Source organism: Patella vulgata, chromosome 6, assembly GCF_932274485.2.
Source record: "Patella vulgata chromosome 6, xgPatVulg1.2, whole genome shotgun sequence".
Lineage (NCBI taxonomy): Eukaryota > Metazoa > Mollusca > Gastropoda > Patellidae > Patella > Patella vulgata.
In genome coordinates this window covers 36,070,183-36,091,260 of record NC_065884.2, presented here as the reverse complement: position 1 = coordinate 36,091,260, position 21,078 = coordinate 36,070,183, and the positions used below count along the sequence as shown (strand labels likewise).

Here is a 21,078-nt window from a genome sequence, read left to right as displayed (position 1 = left end):
ACTCCCCAAAGAGTGAAGAATGATGTTGAACTTATTTCATCACCTGGTATGATAAGCCAACAACCTGATTTATCCCGTGATATGAAATCATTAGACCAGATTATGGCTAGAACAACCTTACCGCCTTTGAAGCCTATCATATTCGATGCCATGAGCATACTGTTTGGATGGAATGCGCGCAATATAAATATTCATTATTATTAAAGATTGCTGTTATGATAGGACGAAACGTGCCCCTAGTTGTATCACCTCAAGAAGTCATCACACCTAATGATTTAGGATGGTCAGTACTCTATGCAGACAGACCGACTAATCATCGATGTAACTTTATCAGTGTTCGAAGCACATCAAATGACAATACAGAAGAATCTTCTTTGATTAGTGCTGAAAATGAGTATGCGAAAATTATATCACCAAAGGACATACTACATCTATCTGAACAAGACTTTGTAGAGAATCAACGTGACGACAAGCCCTTATCCAAAGAGGATGTGAAATTTAACGACATAATCAACAAAAGTCTACAATATACAGACCGACACTATCAAATGGATTTGCCATTTTCACGCGACATTCCGACTTTATTAAATAACAATCTAATTAAAATACAGATCTATATTTCATTTCGTTTTTTATACTTTCCATGGCCTACACTACATGTAGATCTAACAAGTTATAGTGGGAGTTCACGTTCTATGACGCCGGGCATCAAGCTAGCGACATTTGACCCTATAACATCATTCATTTTATTAATCAATTAGCGACTGTCATGTTTTTTTTATCTACTTTTGCTTTATTTTGATTTCTATCATGCGAATGTCTACCCACAGTTCCACGCAAAAAAGGTCAAACACTCGATTCGACAGACCATTTGATTGGCTGATCCCTCATTTCAAGCACAACACAAGTTAAATAACAACTCTTCCAGATCCAAGTGTAGTAAAGACAAGTAAAACGATTTTTTGAACTATAAAAACGAAATGAAATTAGATCTGTGTTTTAATCAGATTGATTAAATAATAGAAGTATCGCTGAATCTTCATTATTTTGCCTTAAAAGAAAATTCGAAAGAAACTCAAACTTAAGAGACGAGTATACAGCCTTTATGGAAAAAATGATTACTGGTGGACATATTGAGGTAGTACCAGACCATGAGCTTAATTCACCTGATGCATATTATTTAACACATCACGGTTTACGACATAAACGTAAAGGAACACTCAGAGTAGTATTCAATGCCAGTCTCAAGTATAAAGGCACCTCTCTGAATGACGAACTCTTCCAAGGTCCAGACTTATTGTCAAACCTAGCCGGAGTTCTATGCCGAATGCGGAAAGGAATTATCGCCTTCACCTGCGACATTAACTCGATGTTTATGATGGTGAGAATCACGCCGGAGCATCGCAACTACGTCAGAATCCTGTGGTGGAAAGACGGAAATATGTTAACAACACCGACTGAATACAGAATCTGCTACCATCTGTTTGGAGCCATTTCTAGTCCAGCCTGTTGTATTAGAGCTTTTACATCAAACAGCTATTGATAACGAAGAGAATTACTCGACAGAGACCCAATATTTTGTCCTCAACAATTTCTACATGGATGTTGGAACTGCATCCGTTGACAGACTGTATGAGGCCATTTATCATTAATCTCGCTTGGGGAGCCATGCATATTTGCGCTGAAGGTGGATTCATCCTGAGTAAATTTGCCTCAAATTCCAAAGACTTTCTGCAATCTCTTCCACCCGATAAACGAACAGCCGAGGTTAGCGAGACTTTCGACTTCGAAATGGACCACCTACCAAATCAACGGACATTAGGAATGATTTGGGATACCAACGAGGATGTTTTAAAGTACCAAGTCGACTTACCAGATCAACCCTTGACGCGACGAGGCTGCTTATCTGTGCCGAGTTCAGTGTTCAACCCTCTTGGGATAATTGCCCCAGTTATGCTACCAGGTAGAGCCATCCTTCAGGAAGCCTGTAGATCACGACTCTCTTGGGACGACCCCCTTCCTGCGGATCTGTCAAAGACTTGGCAACAGTGTCAAACTGGACTTCAAGACTTAGAAGAACTGCAAGTACCAAGATGCTTTAAACCATCTCCCTTTGAAGGCTTTAGATCAAGTGAGCTCCATTTATTTTCTGATGCCAGTACCTTAGGATATGGTGTGGCTGCTTACCTCATACAGAAGGACATACTCGATAATATTAGTATAGCACTTGTGATGGGGATAAGTCGAGTGGTACCGCTGAAAGCGATCACAATTCCGAGATTGGAACTAACCAGCGCCGTAACCATGGTCAAGGTAGCCAATCTACTAACAAGAGAATTGCGAATTCCGGACCTTGTTCTACATTTCTGGACTGACAGCACGTGTGTACTGGGATACATCCACAATGAGGTTAGAAGATTCAAAACGTTTGATGCTTATCGTATCCAGTACATACTTGAACACACAGATGTTAATCAATGGCATCATATATTGACCAAATCTAACCCAGCTGATATCGCCAGTAGAGTGATTAAACCAAAGGATCTGGATAACTCCATTTGGCTGACTGGTCTTGAATTCTTATCCAACACAGATGAATTCTGGAATAAGTCTGATAACAGCGACAATAAACTTAAGATCCACAAACCAAGCCTTTTCTGTTACAATCTAAGAGACGTCTACGAAGATAGCGGACAATTTTATTATCAACAAGCTAGAGAAAATAAGTACCAAAAGACAGCTGACAATCTTCACCAAGCAGAAACCGACATAATTCGACTACTTCAGGCAGACCACTTTAAAGACGACCTTAAGACATTAGTTAGACATGCAGAAACCAACAACACTGAAGAAATCGTCGTCTTTAATTTGACTCCACCCCTTTGTTGACAGTTATGGTATACTTCGAGTTGTTGGGGGGCCGAGTTAAGCACCCAATACTGTCATTCGACTAGAAACATACTGTCATCATCCCGAAAAGAAGTCATCTTGTTAAACTTCTGATTCAAAACTACCACACCCGACAAGCACACGCGGGCAGAAATATAACGCTCAGCGCTATACGAAGCAAGTATTGCTTCATTAACGGACCAAGCGCAGTTCGACACTACATTTCAGCTTGTGTTACCTGTTCCAAATTGCGAGGCAGACCTCAAGTACAACAAATGAGTGACCTTCCAGAAGACAGAGTGGTTGAATCTGCTCCATTCAACTACTCAGCATGGGACCTCTTTGGAACTTTCAAGATCAAAGTAAAGAGAGCCGAGGTGAAAAGATATGGTTTAATATTTTCATGTCAAGCCACCAGAGCTGTTCACATGGAAATTCTTCATACTATGACGACAGACTCCTTCCTCTGCGGTCTCAGAAGATTTATATGTTGCCGCCAGATATTAGGAGCATCTTCAGAACTAGAGAGACTGAAACAAAAACTAGACCACTCTGTTATCAGAGAAGACATATTACGGCAATTTGATTGCGAGAGGTTAAATTTACACCGAGCGTACCATATGCCCCACATTTTCACAGTATCTGGGAACGACAAATTCAGAGTATTCGACGAGTATTTGAAGCTTCAGCTGAACGACGAATCTTTATTGACATTAATGGTAGAAGCAGAGGCTGTAATCAACTCTAGGCCATTGACCATAGAATTGTTATCTGACCCGGAATTAAAGATGGAAGAAGGAAGTTCTTCAAAACTTCCAAGAACGAAGCAAGTGGCAACAACCAGTAAGAAACCTAAGGGTTGGTGATATAGTACTTCTGGTAGATGACAGCACATCACATAATACTTGGCCAATGATGATTACCCAAGTTCACCCAAGCGATGATTGTAAAGTTAGAAAGGTAGACATAGTGACAACTAGAGGAGAACTTCAACGATCCAAGCAGACAATTATAGCCACTTGGAGACGAGTTACTTATACCTGAGCCGTCAATCAACTTGTTGTCTTAGTGCCAAAGGAAGATGATAAACTTTAAATTTTTATTTAATTGGAGATGTTAGTATTATCTATATGGAAAAAAAACTGTGACTGTCGCTTTAAACCGCGGATCACTTTATGATCACGCGACTTGGGCTGACATCATGTTGACAATCGATGCGACACGCTTGAGAAGAGATTTTTTGAGGACTATGAAGCCCAACTGTCTAAAACCACTAACCCAAACCCAGTGCGTTTGTTGAAAACTTCATACCGACATGACACGAGAAATGAAATCGACACTGTCAACAACTCTGCTTTTAATTGAAGTAGAATGTTTAAACTTGATGTAGATATTCATTAGGTGAATGTCTTGACTGAGTTTAATGATTAACATTTCGAGCTAAAGCTATGCAGAGGTAAGTAATTTCATTGGTCAATGCTTTGGGACAAGATAACTTTGATTCTAATTGGATCTTAGTGTATACACTGAGAAGTAGTAATAATGTTATTTGTACATTTAGGGTATAGATATCGACCTATTTTGCTAAATTTGTATGAATATAGGTAAAATTCTAATTATCACAACAAATCTAATACAAAGAGGCTAAAATCTGTAGATACGGTATGTTAATTAACAGGGGTGAGAAATTGGCTGAAAGGTGAATTAATTATCGCTAGGGGTGAAAATCTCTGCTATAGTGTGTTTTCTATACTAGGTGCGTTAATTAAAGAACAGGTTAAAAACGACTGACACGGTGTGTATTCTTTGTTTGGTGAATTTTCTCGATAGCTGTTATAACTGCACCAAAAGTGTCTTATCAAGGAGTAGCAGGCTTAATCTGACGGCTAGGTGTCAAATCTAAATTGACTGTGCAATTTCTTATTCGACCGTATGTTTTACGCAGATCGGTCTTTGTTAAGGGTATCTCTTTAAACATGGATTTATACGTGCTGTAGTTACATATGTGCCTTCTTTAATCTATACTGCGTACCATTGTCTGGCTGCAGTTATTTATATTTCTTGTCTTTTTGTGGGTTTCATTTGTTAACATTATTGTGGTACCACTGAACTTTAACTATAAATGCATGTGTCATAAAATCGGTCAAATGCAATATCATTATTTACCGATATCCCGCCGTTATATTTTATAAATGTATTTCTTACCTGGGTCGTAAATAGGGCTATCCAAGGAAACAGAATGCTAACACTATATAACAATAGATAAATCACATACCAAATAACACTAATCATGTCTAATAATACGCCCCTACGGACTCGTGTCGGCTTCCAACACGTGGAGCTGATCGTCAAACATCTTCTGGTATTCTCTGATTCCATCACACTTTGTATAACAAGCTTGTCTTTGCATGCACAATACCGACCTATGACGACCTATGGACATATGGGTTTTATAAGAACAGCTAAATTTAAACACATAACTTTATATTCCCATCGTTTACGATTGCATGAAATAGCTTTATTATTACACTCCACGGCACTGATAAACCACGGGTACAATGGATTCAGTCTCATCCATTTTATACGCCTACACAGAAATGTGGGCATATATTGCCGTCGCCCTCGTCCATCCGTCCATCGTCCACAATTTCTTGTGAACGCACGAACGCCAAAAGTTATTATCCAGTTGTTAAAATTGATATATGTTGTTTACATTAGTGAGATGAAGAAGCCTATTTAATTTCAATAATTTCCGTTTATTACGTCTAGAGTTATGGCCCTTGTTTCACTTTATTGAACCTTGTGAATGCTCTAACGCCAAAAGCTATCATCCGATTTTTGTGAAATTTATATGCATTATTTAAATCGCTGAAACGAAGAAACCTATTGAATTTCAGCAATTTCCGTTTATTACTTCTAGTGTTATTGCCCTTGTTTCACTTTGTTCAACCTTGTTAATACTCGATTGATGAAAGTTATCATCCGATATGTATGAAATTTATATGCATCATTTCAATTTGTGAAACAGAGGTCTATTGAATTTCAGCAATTTCCGTCAATAATTTTTAGAGTTATGGCAGTTGTGAACCTTGTGAATGTTTGAATGACAAAAGTGATCACCTGATCTGTATGAAATTTATATGCATTATTTAAATTAGTAAAACGAAAAAACCTGTCAAATTTTAACAATTTCTGTAGATTACTTCCAGAGTTGAGACCCTTGTTTCAGTTTGTAGAACCTTATTTGTGAACCCTCAAACGGCAAAAATTATAATCTGATCTGTATGGAACTGTCTTGGAAAGGCCCCCAGTTTACCTACAAAGGAATAAATATGCGACAACCCTTGTCGACCGCTCGGACGATTTAGCTGCTGTGGGCGTATGTTTCGTTGTCTGGCAACCTATCTTTATATAATTTATACTATCCGGAGAGCACACTTTTCACACGAAATTTATCTTTGACCTCAGACCGAAAGACGACACTGTTCTCAGACAGAAAGGCAATACTGTTAGTTCGTGCTCTAAATGGATATAGCTGAAATAGTTGGTTGGAGTGTGACTATTTTTACCTGTGACAGTTTATTCCAGGATGACAAAGTACAACAAAAAGGACACTTTTGTCATATGTGTGCATACTGAGGTCTATTCAGTGTTGGTCTTATTGCAATGACATAAATGTATGTTTCACTTTTCTATCATCTCATTTAAATAAAGCTTGTAACATGTATACAATTTATTTTGTTTCTCATAGGAAATTTTGGTTGGCATCTCAAATGAAAAAAACAGCTCAAGCCATTATATTATAATCAGAGAAATGTTCAAACAAACAAGTAAAATAGACAAGACAAAAATACAAGCAATACCGTTATTTATTATTACATTATGGATATGCATATGCCTTCATAATTAAACGTTTTAATTAAATTGTAACGTATAAATTATCTGCTTTATTTATTTTTTCTTTAATTGGCATTTGGTATGGGCTGAAGCATTCGCTTCTATAGATACGTATTAGCTCTGCTCCAATAATGACATTATGTGGAATATTAGGACAATTCAAAAGAAACATAGTCAACAAGTGGAATTTAAGAGTGAGCTAGAAAACGTGATGACATTGAAATGTGAGAGATGCAAGGCTTTTCCCTTTGCTACTATGCCGATATTATCATGTCGTACTGAAGTTATAGGACTAAGTTATTTTCACTAGGCACCGGGTATCATTCAGATTTGACGAAAAAAGGAAAGAAACTGAGCTTACCATCTAGAATCTAATACTCGTATCCAGTTAATAGATTGCCATCCAGAAAGTGTTAAATGCCATCGTCAAGATTCATCAAAAAACGTCCAGTTTGTCCTACGTGTACTTTAAGAAACACTGTTTAGTTTTGACATTGGTCGTCTAGTTTATGAAACTAAATGGTCATAAACTAGACGACTAATATCAAAACTAAACTAAATGGTCATAAACTAGACAACCAGTGCCAAAACTAAACAGTGTTTATTAAACTACATGGTAGCAGAAACTAGGCATTTTTTTGATGAATCTTGATGGCATTTAATACTTTCTGGACAGCAGTCTATTGGATACGTGTATTAGATTCTAGATGGCCTGGCGCCTGGTACGTTCGGGCATTTTTATGCGCGAACTCTTAGGTTTTTTTTTTACTGGCACGCGCACAGGTACTATTTCTTTTTCTTTTACAAGTACCCAAATCGGGGATTTCGTGCGGAGGTAGTTCGGAGGTAAACAGTCTGTGAAGTACAACATTTGCCACTGTACCTGTGTATCGCTAATTATAAACCGAATGTGTGAAGACAGTTCATACATATCACTCAAAAATTTTTCAGTACAAACTCAGTTGATTCACGCTCGATTTGCTACTAAACAAACCCATCGGTTTATTTTCTCAACAGTGTGACCCGAAGTGACCGCGGATTTATTGACCTTGTATGAACTTATCCATAGCTATATCCTTACACCGAGAGAAATTATCTAGTATCGGTGAAAAGAACCATGGTCATCTGGTAGAAAATTACTTTTGTATTTTTTGGAATGGAAAACACTGTTTTTAGAAGCAAACTAACCTGCCGCACATGAGGAAGTCATTATACTAATAATAAAAGGCGAGACCTCTTTTTGCGGCGCAGGCTTATCACTGAGTAGTAAACCGTCCACAAACTATAATATAGGAAGCCTTAGTGACGAGTGTAGTACTGTAAGTAGGCTATAGACTATAGGTTTGAGTCGAGATTACTCACTTTCAGTTTACTCTGTTTTTGCGATAACCAATTATGTGAGAAATACCTTACTGACATTCGGTTTTTAAAAGTTGTACGTGAACTAAATGCGTTTGTTAGATACTGACAGAGCAGCCCCGAGTCGAACAATCGCCGCCCGAGCTGTCTTCGTCAGCTAGTTTCACAATATCGTGCAATAGGTGTATTGATGTGATTTTTAGGTTTAACCCCGCAAACAATGCCAAAATAGTGTTTTCACTGCTTACAGAAAACTGAAATTTAAAAAAAAATTTTTTTATGAGGGTGACCCTCTCACACACTCCCTATCGAGCTGCCGCTCGGTCTGCGCAGCCTCATGCCTGGCACATACTGTCAACATTGTATATTTTTCCGTTTCCGCCCTTCCCCCCCACAATATATATTTCACGGCTACGTTGCGACGGTACCAGCATACCCAGTTGTTGACACCCATTACATCACTCCTGTCTAACAAATCATAAAGCTGTGGTGTTACGGTGGCGGCATTGTATTTCACCGTAACACCACAGCCACTCTAACCATTCATAATACATCTAACTATCCCTTTACAGCACTTCACTCCCTACACATTTCCCCTCGTCCTACTTTCCCAAACGTCAACAACACATCTCATACATCCAGTTCGCTAATTAACCCTTGTACCACGTCTACTGGATGGTAAGCTCAGTTTCTTTCCTTTTTTCATCAAATCTGAATGATAACCGTCAAAACAAAAAAAATTGTTGTATTGGAAATAAGCGAAAATTTGATGCCTTTGGTTGTTCTTCTTGAATTTGTTAAATTATTAAACATATTTCCAAGTCACATATGTGACCGCCCACGGCAAATTGAGTCGGAATGCGCAAAATCTAATTTTGGACTAGAGACAAAATTACTAAAAATGTTGATTTTGATCGAAATTGAGATTTTCACAAAAATGAGTCTATAAATATGATATCTATCGACACAAAAGATGAAAATAGCAATAAAAGATTTTAGAACACCTGTATTTGGACTAGAGACAAAATGAGTGAAAATATTGATTTTGATCGAAATTGAGATTTTCACAAAAATGAGTCTATAAATATAATATCTATCGACACAAAAGATCAAAATAGCAATAAAAGATTTTAGAACACCTGTATTTGGACTAGAGACAAAATTAGTGAAAATATTGATTTAGATCGAAATTGAGATTTTCACAAAAATGAGTCTATAAATATAATATCTATCGACACATAAGATCAAAATAGCAATAAAAGATTTTAGAACACCTGTATTTGAACGTTTTGTAAGAGTACAGTATTCTTAAATCTGTCCTATTTCTTAAAATTCTCAGCGGAATTAGTTATTTTTCTTCGCTCGCAGCGGGACGACTGGTCATTCCTTTTGCATAATAATTGGCATTGTTGTAAAGCAGAGAATCTCTAGATTACAAATATGATCAAAATATTGTCGATGAATTGATTTTGAATGGATACAATTGAGTTTTAAAACCCCTAAAAAATATAAACAAACCCCGCATGTTGCCATGCTGTCTACACAACTCGTTTGCTGATTGGCCCAGACACCGCGTGCAAAGCATTATGGTTAGCTGAATTCTGTTTACTGTCGCTTCTTCATATGGCATGCAAAGTAAGGAATGCATCTTGGATATTATTGTTTAAAATTCTCTTATCACCATGGGTCAAAAAACTGAGAACGACCAACGAGCCGAAATGCAACGATTCTCGAGTCTGCCATTGTTTAATTACATCAAAGTCAAAAGGCACAAAAGTGAACGTAAGCATTTCTTGACTATGAAATTGACATTTCTATATGGACTCATATTTTGATAATGTCGCGGTACCTAAAAATATTAATAGACCTTTCATACATGCACAGTCTTATTTTAATGCGTACAGCTGTGGCAGCTTCTTTGATAATTACCCAATCAACAATCTTAATCTCCTGACCACTAGCTGGCACTAAGGTGCTAATTAATTGATGAGATTAACTAATCTCACTAAAGTTATAATATATGTGACCAAGGGGAATTAACAAAAACCATGTTGTCAATACGATAAGATTTAATTTTTAAATCTATTAATCATACAAAAAAAGGGTGGTGGTAACAACCCTGAAAGTACAAAAAAACAAACATTAATAAATTTGTTACATCATGAAGAGATGGGGCTAACAACCGCTCAACATGATCTGGGCCACTCCATGACACGCATAAATTCACCTGCACATAGGGGATCTTAACAATGGTACATTTGTAGGAACCAGAATGCCCTGATAAAACCCCTGAGGTTAGGCAGGCGACCCCAATCCTGTCACATACATGTACAAGCGCAGGATCCAAAGCATGCCACCCGAGTCATTGACAGAACATATGATCCAAGCTCACGCGTCAGACCACTCGGCCACCCAAAGCTCTTAATTTGTTAACAAATATTTACATAATCCAACAATATGAAAGAGGGTTGACAAACATTAATTGCTGCAGATGCCTCATGTCCCTGTATAGTACTTGAAAAACCTTTGACATTTACATGTACATAAAGTCAAAAACCTAACACCATTATAGTATTAATAGTTAATTTACTATCTAGGGATTCAAATAAATATTGAGAATTACACTCAACAAGTAACTATACGACATGCACACACCGGTAACCTGCCTATTTAAGCCTGTATACTACAAATTCCAAACACATGGCTAATGATGAAATAGGGAGGCAGACCACCATTAAATTTCATCATCTCGGTACCCACGAATTGTAGTTCGTCTATTTATAGCAATTCTCTCTCTCTCTTTTCTCCCCTTTTGCATGCCCATTTTTGTTGATTGTTTGGTCTAGAATGGACGAAGAGGGTTTGAATTAACATTTTCTGCCAGGTTTTGGTAAATATTCATGATTTTGAGGCGGAAGGATAAGAGGGTTATCAGGTTAGCTACGGCGATATGTACGGCAACTAGTTACATGTTTTTAGTATGCTTCTTCAAGTTTGTGTATCTCAAAATTTTGGTGGTCAACCTCATACAAATTTTAGTGCAAAGACATGACCATTTGTTCCTCTGTCTGTAGTGAAAAGCATTCAGCCCAACGAAAATTTGGGGAAAAGTTGGAGGTGGGCAAAGAGGCCAGAATTAACATTGAAGTCAATGGGGAAATTAATGGTGGTCTGCCTCCATAGGGGTCATAGAAGAGTTGTCTCCCCTCAATCATAAAACGCATGGCTTTCAATTCATAACATGTCTTTACATATGACTTCAAGATAAATAAAATACCGTCTAATATCACAATTAACCCTTATCAACAAACAACCTATTTAGAATCTTGTATGACAGCAGAAGACAACAATTGTCATACAAACTATTACCAATTCTGCATAAAATCAACAAATCTGACATAGGTCAAAGATCGTGAACAGCGCGGGACATGAGTTGAATGCTTCTTTCAATAAATGAGAATATATTGACTTAATATTAAGCATTTGCACTACAAATATAAATCTACCTGTACAGGTCTTAGTTAATAATATTAAAAGCGAATAGAATATACAAAATAAACATTGTTAAATCACCTCTGACTGGGCGTTCAAAAACTGTTGTTGCTACAAGTTTGATAATAAAAATGGTGGACATGTGAAAGTGAGGCAACATGTGACATCCGACCGGACCAAGCAAGACTATAATTTTGTGACTTGATCACTTGGTTACATAACACCCTTGAAATCCTAAATAAAAAAAATATTAAACCACAAAATAGCAAATAAATGGCGGAAATCGTCGGATCAAATTTTGTCTACGATTTTCGTCTTCAGCACCCCTGAAAACCCATGGAAAGATATATTCAACGACAAAACAGCAAATAAATGACCTGGTTGCTATGGGATTTTGTTTTGGAACATACCAAATCTTTGACTTACTTTTATGAGTTGGGTAGCTTCAAATGGACACGGGGGATCACGGTGGCTATGTGGGTAAGACGCTGGCTTGCTAGCCTGGAGGTCGGGTGTTCGATCCTTGCATTGGCCGAGAAAGTGCATCCAGATTTTCCGGCGTGCTTCCCCCTTGTCAGTGATACAGGACAAAGGGCCTGACAAGAACAGCTGTCTAGTCGTTCAGATGGGACGAAAAACTGAGGTCCTGTGTACACATTGGCGTGCATATAAAAGATCCCTTGACAGTTGGAGTTCGATATAAGAGTAGGCCATAGTGCCGCTGTCCGGGCAAAATTTCCCTCATAGCACACTGTATGGCGTAAGCCTGTCTTCATTAGCCCAGTTCGGTGCTAAACAGTAGGACGTTGAACCCCATTTCATTTTATTTCATTTCATTTCATTTCATTTCAAATGGACACAGCTCAGTCAATTTTTGACAAATTCTAACAAACTATACATCAAATTGAAGGTAATGAGTCGGAGAATGTGAAAATAAGAATAACTCAATTTTTTCAAAATTTCCTCATTGGGACTCAGTATGCCATGGGGGGGGGGGAGGGCACATATTACTACACAAACTGCCATAAGAGCAGGAAGTACACTTCACTGAACACCAACTTGGATCACCGTTGACCTAGATGTTATATAACAACTGCTAAATGCCAGACCTTATTAGGGGTAATAAATTGGTCATCACCGCAGCTTAACAATTTTAGTGAATGTGTATTATAAACCTGGGGCCTAAACTATATACACACAGATTTTGTTTAGGTTCATTTCTCCTTTTTCTATCTTCTGCTTCTCTCTGTAGAAGCTCCCCTGCTTTTCTGTATGCCAATTTTAACTTTTGAATATGATTTTGGATATATTCACTTACTGGAACATAATCAGAAGTGCTATTGTTTTCTGTATTAAACAATAAATCGACAGGTAACCTTGGGTGTCTACCATGCATAAGATAAAAAGGAGTAAAGCCTGTGGTTGCATGAATTGTGGCATTATACATGAAAACTAATTCGGATAAGAGCTGTGGCCATCGTTTCTTATCACGAGGATCCAGTGATCGTAAAAGATCATGTAACGTGCGGTTAAAGCGTTCGCATTGCCCATTGCCTTGAAGGAAATAGGGTGTGGTTCTGCTTTTCTTGATTTTGTAGATTCTACAAAGTTCAGCTATCAAATTCCCTTCGAAATTCCGACCTTGATCATAGTGTAATCTTTCAGGTACTCCATATTTCTGAAACCATTCGCGAACTAAAACGTGAGCAATTGTGACAGCTGTTTGATTGCGCGTTGGGACTGCTACAGTGAATTTCAAAAACACATCGGTCATGACAAGTACATTTTCACGTCCATCGCTTGCCTTATCTATCAGAGTGTAGTCTATGGCAACTATTTCATTCGGACGAGAAGCTAATAAGTGACTCATTGGAACTTTAACACGAGGATTTGGCATTTTTGACAAAACACATCGTTCACAGTTTCTACAATAATCAATGACATCACTGAATAAACCAGTCCAATAAAACTTTGATCTTATCAGATTAGTAGTACGTTCCACTCCCTGGTGTCCAGCTTGATTATAAAGATACAATATCACTTTAACTTGTAGGCACTTAGGTACTACCAATTGTTTCAATTGTCCATGTTGAGGATCTAGAACTTGTCTATAAAGAATACCGTTCTCAATCAAAAATCTATCTCTCTGACGAAGCATGTCAGTTACCATTTTTGATTCATTTCTTCTTTCTTGACGAGTTGGTTTTCTGTTATTTACTAAATAATGTAGAACCCTTTTAATGATATATAGTCTTCTTGCAGAAGTTTTTCAATGTCCTTAGTTCCAAATGATGGCAAAGCGAATATGGAGTTACAATTGATATCAGATTGAGAATCTGATTTACGTGTGTGTGGTGATTCATAAAACTGAATAACCTTTTCCCAAGCTGTAGTTTGTAGTTCATTAGGAATGCTTGTTGATTGTGTGTACCTTGCTAAGATTGATGAATTTACAGGTTTTCTTGAGAGAGCATCAGCCGCAGAATTCAACTTTCCAGGGAGATATTTTATAGTAAAATTGTATTGAGCAAGTTGAGCTGCCCATCGTTGTTCGACTGCACCCAGTTTTGAACTTGACTGTAGATAACTAAGTGGATTGTTGTCCGTTATTACTTCAAATTAAGAAACATACGGGTAATCCTTAAACTTTTCTGTTACAGCCCATTTTACTGCAAGAAGTTCCAATTTGGCAGAACTGTAATTAACATCATTTTGTTCAGGAGGTCTCACAGTTCTGCTTGCGTAGGCTATTACTCTCTTACCACTTGGCTGTACCTGAGTCAAGACTGCTCCTAACCCTACCCCTGATAACATTCACTGATGGGTACCATATGGGTACCATGTGTCATGTAATATGGGGCCATTATGGGGAGCCCATATGGGACCCCAACATTTTTGCACCCAACATTCATATGGGATCCATATGGGCAACCATATAGGTACTAAATGGGGTTTGTGTGGGATCTATATGGGTAAGTCATTTAAAATAATATGGGTGTTATATGGGGCCTACATGGGACCTATATAGCAATGTTAAGAAATGTAATATGGGTACTATATGGGACTCATGTGGGGTGCAAATAAATGTAATATGGGGCTTGCATGGGACCCATATGGCCATGTTAAGAAATGCCATATGGTTACTATATGGGACTCATGTGGGGTGCAAATAAATGTAATATGGGCATAATATGGGACTCATATGGGATCTTGTACCAAATAAGTACAAAACTATTTACAGTGTATATTTGGTTTCATGTTTTATTATTATGCTTTCTCAATTAGGACGGTTGAAATTCGTTGAGATCTCCCACCATCCCGTCCCTTGAATTTGTCTGGAAACCAGTTCAAACGACTAACTGCAGCTTTGATTTCCTTGTTTGTGGTGTTTCAAAACATTGGATTTCTTCTGACTGGATCTGTAATTCAAAAGGAAAGCACATTAGGTCTGTTGATGTGCAACCTGACAAAGCAACACAAGTCTTTCCATATGATCTCCCCTGAGACCACAAAACACATACAATTCAAATCTAAATTGCACCTGAAATATGCAGAGGGTTCAAAAAGACTTTGAACATTGTAAAAACATTAAAATAAACCCCATCCTACCAGAACTATTATTGATTTGCATTTATTTCCAACAATGATGTATCATCAATATTACTTACTAAAAACAATGGTAGCTGTAGCATGTGCCCCTAATTCACGCTTGCCTTTTTATCCTGTCCAATTGTAACGGCGTTTTACATAAGTGACACTGAGATTCTTCATGATGTTGTTAACGATGGACAGGACATCTCTGCCACCTAATCGTCCAAGTCGGTTTATCTAAAAAAAACAACGAAAAAACGAAAAAATAAGTAAATGCACTATATATTACCTGCAAAATATCACATATCGAACAAAACTATTCTTCCATAAATTCACAATTATTTTAATGCGAGTTGTCACGTCTTAAAACATGCACAACCAAGCAGCTTCATCATCCTGATCATTAATATAAATGGTTACAGTTTTTTGTGAAAAAAGGGCACCAGACAAAAGCATTTATCTGTCAGTGTTGTTCTAACATACCTATATCAACAAATTTGACTCGTAACTTTTTTGTTTTGGAGCGGGGGGGGGGGGGGCATAATATAGAGTCCATACTAATATATATGACTGTCGTTTGTTTGTCATTCTGTTCAAGGTTGGTAGTTAAACCAAGGCTGTCATCGAGGCTGAATATTTTGTGTATAGGGGTGGCACCAGACTATAGTTTTACCAAATTCGGTTATAATGTCCTTTGTATGTATTTCGTTGTATAGCTGATAAAATTTTCCGACGTTTTTTCCAGCGAGAGCAAGAAACCTATATATTGCCGTGACACACATTAATGCGTGTTATAAGTTAAAAAGTAAAAAGTCACCTTTCTTGAAATGACATTTTTCTTGTTTCAGAATTTGCCAATATTTTCAAAATATCTGAAAAAAAGAAACATCCATTCAAATCCATCCTCATATTATTACAAAACTTTCTTGAAATGACATCTTTCTTGTTTCAGAGTTTGCCAATATTTTCAAAATATCTGAAAAAAAGAAACATCCATTCAAATCCATCCTCATATTATTATAAAACTTTTATATAAGTACTTTGATGCAATATACATATATATATATATATAGGTATATTTCCACACAAAATGATCAAGTCAGTTAAGTAACAGATATATTCTTTATAGGTCAAAGCAAAAATTTTCAAAATACAGAAACTTTCATTTCAGTTTATTTTGTCGAAAAGTTTAATGATACTCCAAAAAGTATCAAGCATATTGTAGTATAGGAAGGATGGGACAAATTTACCTTTGATTAAATTTTGTGAACTGATTGCAGAGATGTGTACCACTTTGGTCTGTTTCTTGTTAGTACTAACTTCTAGCTGCTATACACATATACTTCTGCAGTTCAGAATCTAAAATTAAACCAATGACCAGACTAAATTGGTTGTTATAGGATGACGCGCTGACAGGTATTCACGGTTGACTTGATGAACTCTGCTGTATGGTCAGATATTATATAATTTGAGTACAGAATCTGCTATATAGTCATTAAAATCTAACTAGCAAGAAACCTATACCAGCCAGGCTGTATTCATAATAAATTTTAGTCCTGATTTCTTTGACTTTTTTCTTTAAAGAATAATGTATTACGATTCTTTTGCTTTAAAGCTCTACAGAGACGGGCATTTATTTTGAATGGTAGAGTGAAGTACATATTTCTTAAAATGAAAATATGTGTCACAATTTCATTCATAAACAAACTCTATTTTTTATTCATGGTAAACTTATTATAGTCTGTGATAAGGAGAATTCTGCTGTAATCTGTTTAATCTCTGCAAAGTATATATTAGTGCACCACTTAATTCTACAGTAAAATATATTAATAAAAGATCTCCAAATTGTTTGGATTTTAATTTTATTTAACATATAAAACAAATTTCAGTACGGCAGTAGAATAAATCATCTACCTATGGAGTACCAATTTATATTGCGCGCAAAGGCATTAGCAGCTTTGCAAGTATGGCTTCATAATATTATATATTTTTTGAAAATTAATTTAATCTTAAGTTATATTTTTCTGATTTGTTATTACTGTATTGGTTTTAGAAGTACAAAAGTGTTATTTTTTTTAAATGCTGTTTATTTTGAGTTTGATATGTTGGTGATGAATTTGTTCACCTATAATTTGCATAGTCGCATCACCATGAATATAACCAGTTACGATTTCAACAATCTAACGCATTTACAAAGTTATGTGTTACAAAGTTATGTTCATGTTCAATATTATAAATTAAAACAAAACAAAGAAAAAAGACTTCATTTCTCAATTTTATTAAATTCTAATCTCTTACTTCTCAGTTCCTACAGGTTAAATACAAAGACGGTCTCATCATTAATACATCTAGGTTGCTACAAATAATTTCCAGACAACCTACCCCGTAACCTGTTAGGTTACCTGCCCTGAAACTGTTTGACTTAAAAATACAAAATACATTATGGAAGATTAAATAAAGAGCCGACAATATATAATAGATAAAAAACGGATTATAATTTTAATGGCAAATGTCGAAAATTTTAGTGAAATTGCTTCAATCTGATTCATATACACAGTAGCCTCGATTGTCATTTTTACCGCTGTTTCGATAATAAAAAGAAGACTTGATTATCCATTTTTGCGGTTAATCAAGGGCGTTGGACAGAAAATCGGATTCAAATCTAATGTAATTCGGACCCATAAGATGCCATCGAGGGCGTTGATTATGGTCTTTTTAATAAATGTCTAATTAATAGTTTATATAACATTTCAGACCTAAAGAAAGACCTGCAATAGTCAGATTTAGCTCTTGCATAATTTTTATGTTTAATTAAGCGAAAACATTAAATTTTAATGAAGGAGAAATGGGAAATTGAAAATATTTTTAAGTAAAGTAGATCAATAAAGAAATTGCAAAAAGACCTTACCTGTAAAAATTCTTATGCTCTTTAACAAATCTGTGTAGTTGTAACATGGTTTAATGTAAATCGCACCTGTATGTGCGACTGTTACTTGTCATGTAAATACAACTGTTGAGGGCGTAATAAGTTTAACTTATCCCAAATAAACAATTTAATGACATTCTGATTTTAATTTTCTGAATACTTATTAATTTCTACTAAATGCAATGGGTATGATTCCACATTGAAGCCGATACAAGTGCGACTAATCCCATATGGGTAAAATATTGGACCCAGATGTATTATTTTATATGTGGTAGATGCCATATAGATAAGATATTGGCCCCAGATACACATGTGGGTAATCCCATATTAATACCATATTGAACCCATATACATAATATACATGAATGTGGTTATATACCACACAAGCTTCTGGTGCACATATGCGTAATCCTGTCTGTGCAGATTGGTTCACAAAACTAAAACTATGGATTCAATAATGAACTTATACATACAAATAAGTAATCCCATATGGATACCATATTGGCCCCACATATACAAAAGTTATATGTAATCCTATACAGATACCATATTATCCCCAGATACACAAATGGGTTATCCCATATGGACACCATATGGGCCCTATGTATACAAAACAGAGTTGTTAATGTGGGTAATCCCATATAGAACCCATATTGGCCCCAGATACACACACTATAAGGTCAGATTATCAATGTAAGAAAGAAGTAAGCATTATACCATTTGGCTTATCTCTGTGATATTGATTTACACACAACTAAAAGTATGGATTCAATAATGAACTTATAGTATACATAGAATAATAAGTAATCCCATATGGATACCATGTTGGCCCCAGATATACAAAAGTTATATGTAATCCCATACAGATACCATATTATCCCTAGATACACACACGGGTAATCCCATATGGACACCATATTGGTTCCATGTGTACAAAAACAGAGTTGTTAATGTGGGAAATCCCATATAGATCCCATATTGGCCCCAGATACACACACTATACGGTCAGATTATCAATGTAAAAAAAGATGTAACCATTATATCATTTGGCTTATCTCTGTGATAGTAATATATACACAACTAAAAGTATGGATTCATTAATGAACTCATACATAGACTAATAAGTAATCCCATATAGATACCATGTTGGCCCCAGATAGGCAAAAGTTATATGTAATCCCATACAGATACCATATTATCCCCAGATACAAACACAGGTAATCCCATATGGACACCATATTGGCCCTAAGTGTACAAAAACAGAGTTGTTAATGTGGGAAATCCCATATAGGACCCATATTGGCCCCAGATACACACACTATACGGTCAGATTATCAATGTAAAAAAGAAGTAACCATTATATCATTTGCCTTATCTCTGTGATATTAATATATACACAACTAAAAGTATGGATTCATTAATGAACTCATACATAGACTAATAAGTAATCCCATATAGATACCATGTTGGCCCCAGATATGCAAAAGTTATATGTAATCCCATACAGATACCATATTATCCCCAGATACACACACAGGTAATCCCATATGGACACCATATTGGCCCCAAGTGTACAAAAACAGAGTTGTTAATGTGGGAAATCCCATATAGATCCCATATTGGCCCCAGATACACACACTATATGGTCAGATTATCAATATAAAAAAGAAGTAACCATTATATCATTTGGCTTGTCTCTGTGATATTAATATATATATGAAAATAAAGTGTATTTGCGTACATTTGTATGTGGTAAGATAATATGGGTCCTATATGGGGACTTTGTGGTATCACCTGGGCCCACAGCCCATTTTTTCCCCATATGGTCCCCATGTGGCAATGTTTATGGGGACCAAGCTGGCATCTGTTTCCAGAGTAAAAGGCAATGAAAAGTCGGCATAACCTAGTATTTCTGATGAAGTTAGTTTAGTCTTCAATGAATTAAAAGCATCATCACACGCCTGACTCCATGACGACTTCAATTTGGTGTTTGCTCTGGAAGGAGTTTTACATTTATTGCATATACTGATCAAAGTGTAGAGTGTGCAAACTGGTTAACAAAATGTCTATAGTAACTGGCAAATCCAAGAAATGATCTCAAGTCTTTGACAGTTTTAGGTTTAGGCCAGTCCTGTACGACTTTGATTTTATCAGGAGACGTTAAAACACCATTTGCAGAAATAACATACCCTAAGTAGCTAACACTAGAGCCGAAAAATTGACACTTCTTTCTATTCAGTTTCAAGCCATGTTCTTTCAACTTAGTAAAAACAATGTCTAATCGCTCTAAATGTTCTTCTAAATCACTGGAATATACAATAATATTGTCTAAATAAATTAAAAGTATCTGAAACACTGTATCGTTAAATATCTGCTGCATTAGTCTTTGGAAAGTTCCAGGGGAGTTACATAGGCCCATAGGCATTCTGTTTTATTCGAACAGGCCCATCGGTGTGACAAATGCTGTTTTATGTTGATCTGCAGGATCCATGGCAATCTGATGAAATCCAGCCGCCAAGGTACTGAACTAAGAACAACGAGTTCATTATTTACTTTCAACGGTTCAATGCAAATAGTTCTATTGTCACATGTACTACTTTTCTTATTAGGACCTAATACATTAACTGTACTTATCGAATACAAAAATCACCTTTACCAGCGATACGAGCAAAACCAGTTAGTTCAGATAAAGCGCTTTCTTGACAGGCTTTAATTAAACTAGAAGTTCCAGTCGCAGAAACTGTATTCACATAAATCGGGCCAAATTCTTTATGAAGCAAGTCTTGACATTCTCTGATAACGTTCATGCCTAAAACACATTGATATTCAATACTGTTACTGCCTCTAATGACCAGAATTCTGCGATCTTTAATTGTTTTATTGACCGACTGTAAGAAAATATCTGTTTCTATATACCCACGTAA

At 36.4% G+C, this 21,078-nt stretch overlaps 1 protein-coding gene and 1 long non-coding RNA gene across 6 annotated transcripts in view; one reads left to right on the top strand and one right to left on the bottom strand.

Annotated features, from left to right (window-relative positions):
- LOC126825386 (serine/threonine-protein kinase BRSK2) overlaps window positions 1-21,078 on the top strand; it is a 695,489-nt gene that overhangs the window by 584,114 nt on the left and 90,297 nt on the right. The window lies entirely within an intron of this gene.
- Window positions 14,894-17,953, bottom strand: LOC126825449 (uncharacterized). The gene is made up of 5 exons (XR_007681966.2): window positions 17,527-17,953; window positions 16,479-16,587; window positions 16,046-16,204; window positions 15,306-15,465; window positions 14,894-15,056 (listed from the first exon to the last, which is right to left on the bottom strand). It is a non-coding gene; the product is annotated as an uncharacterized LOC126825449 (long non-coding RNA).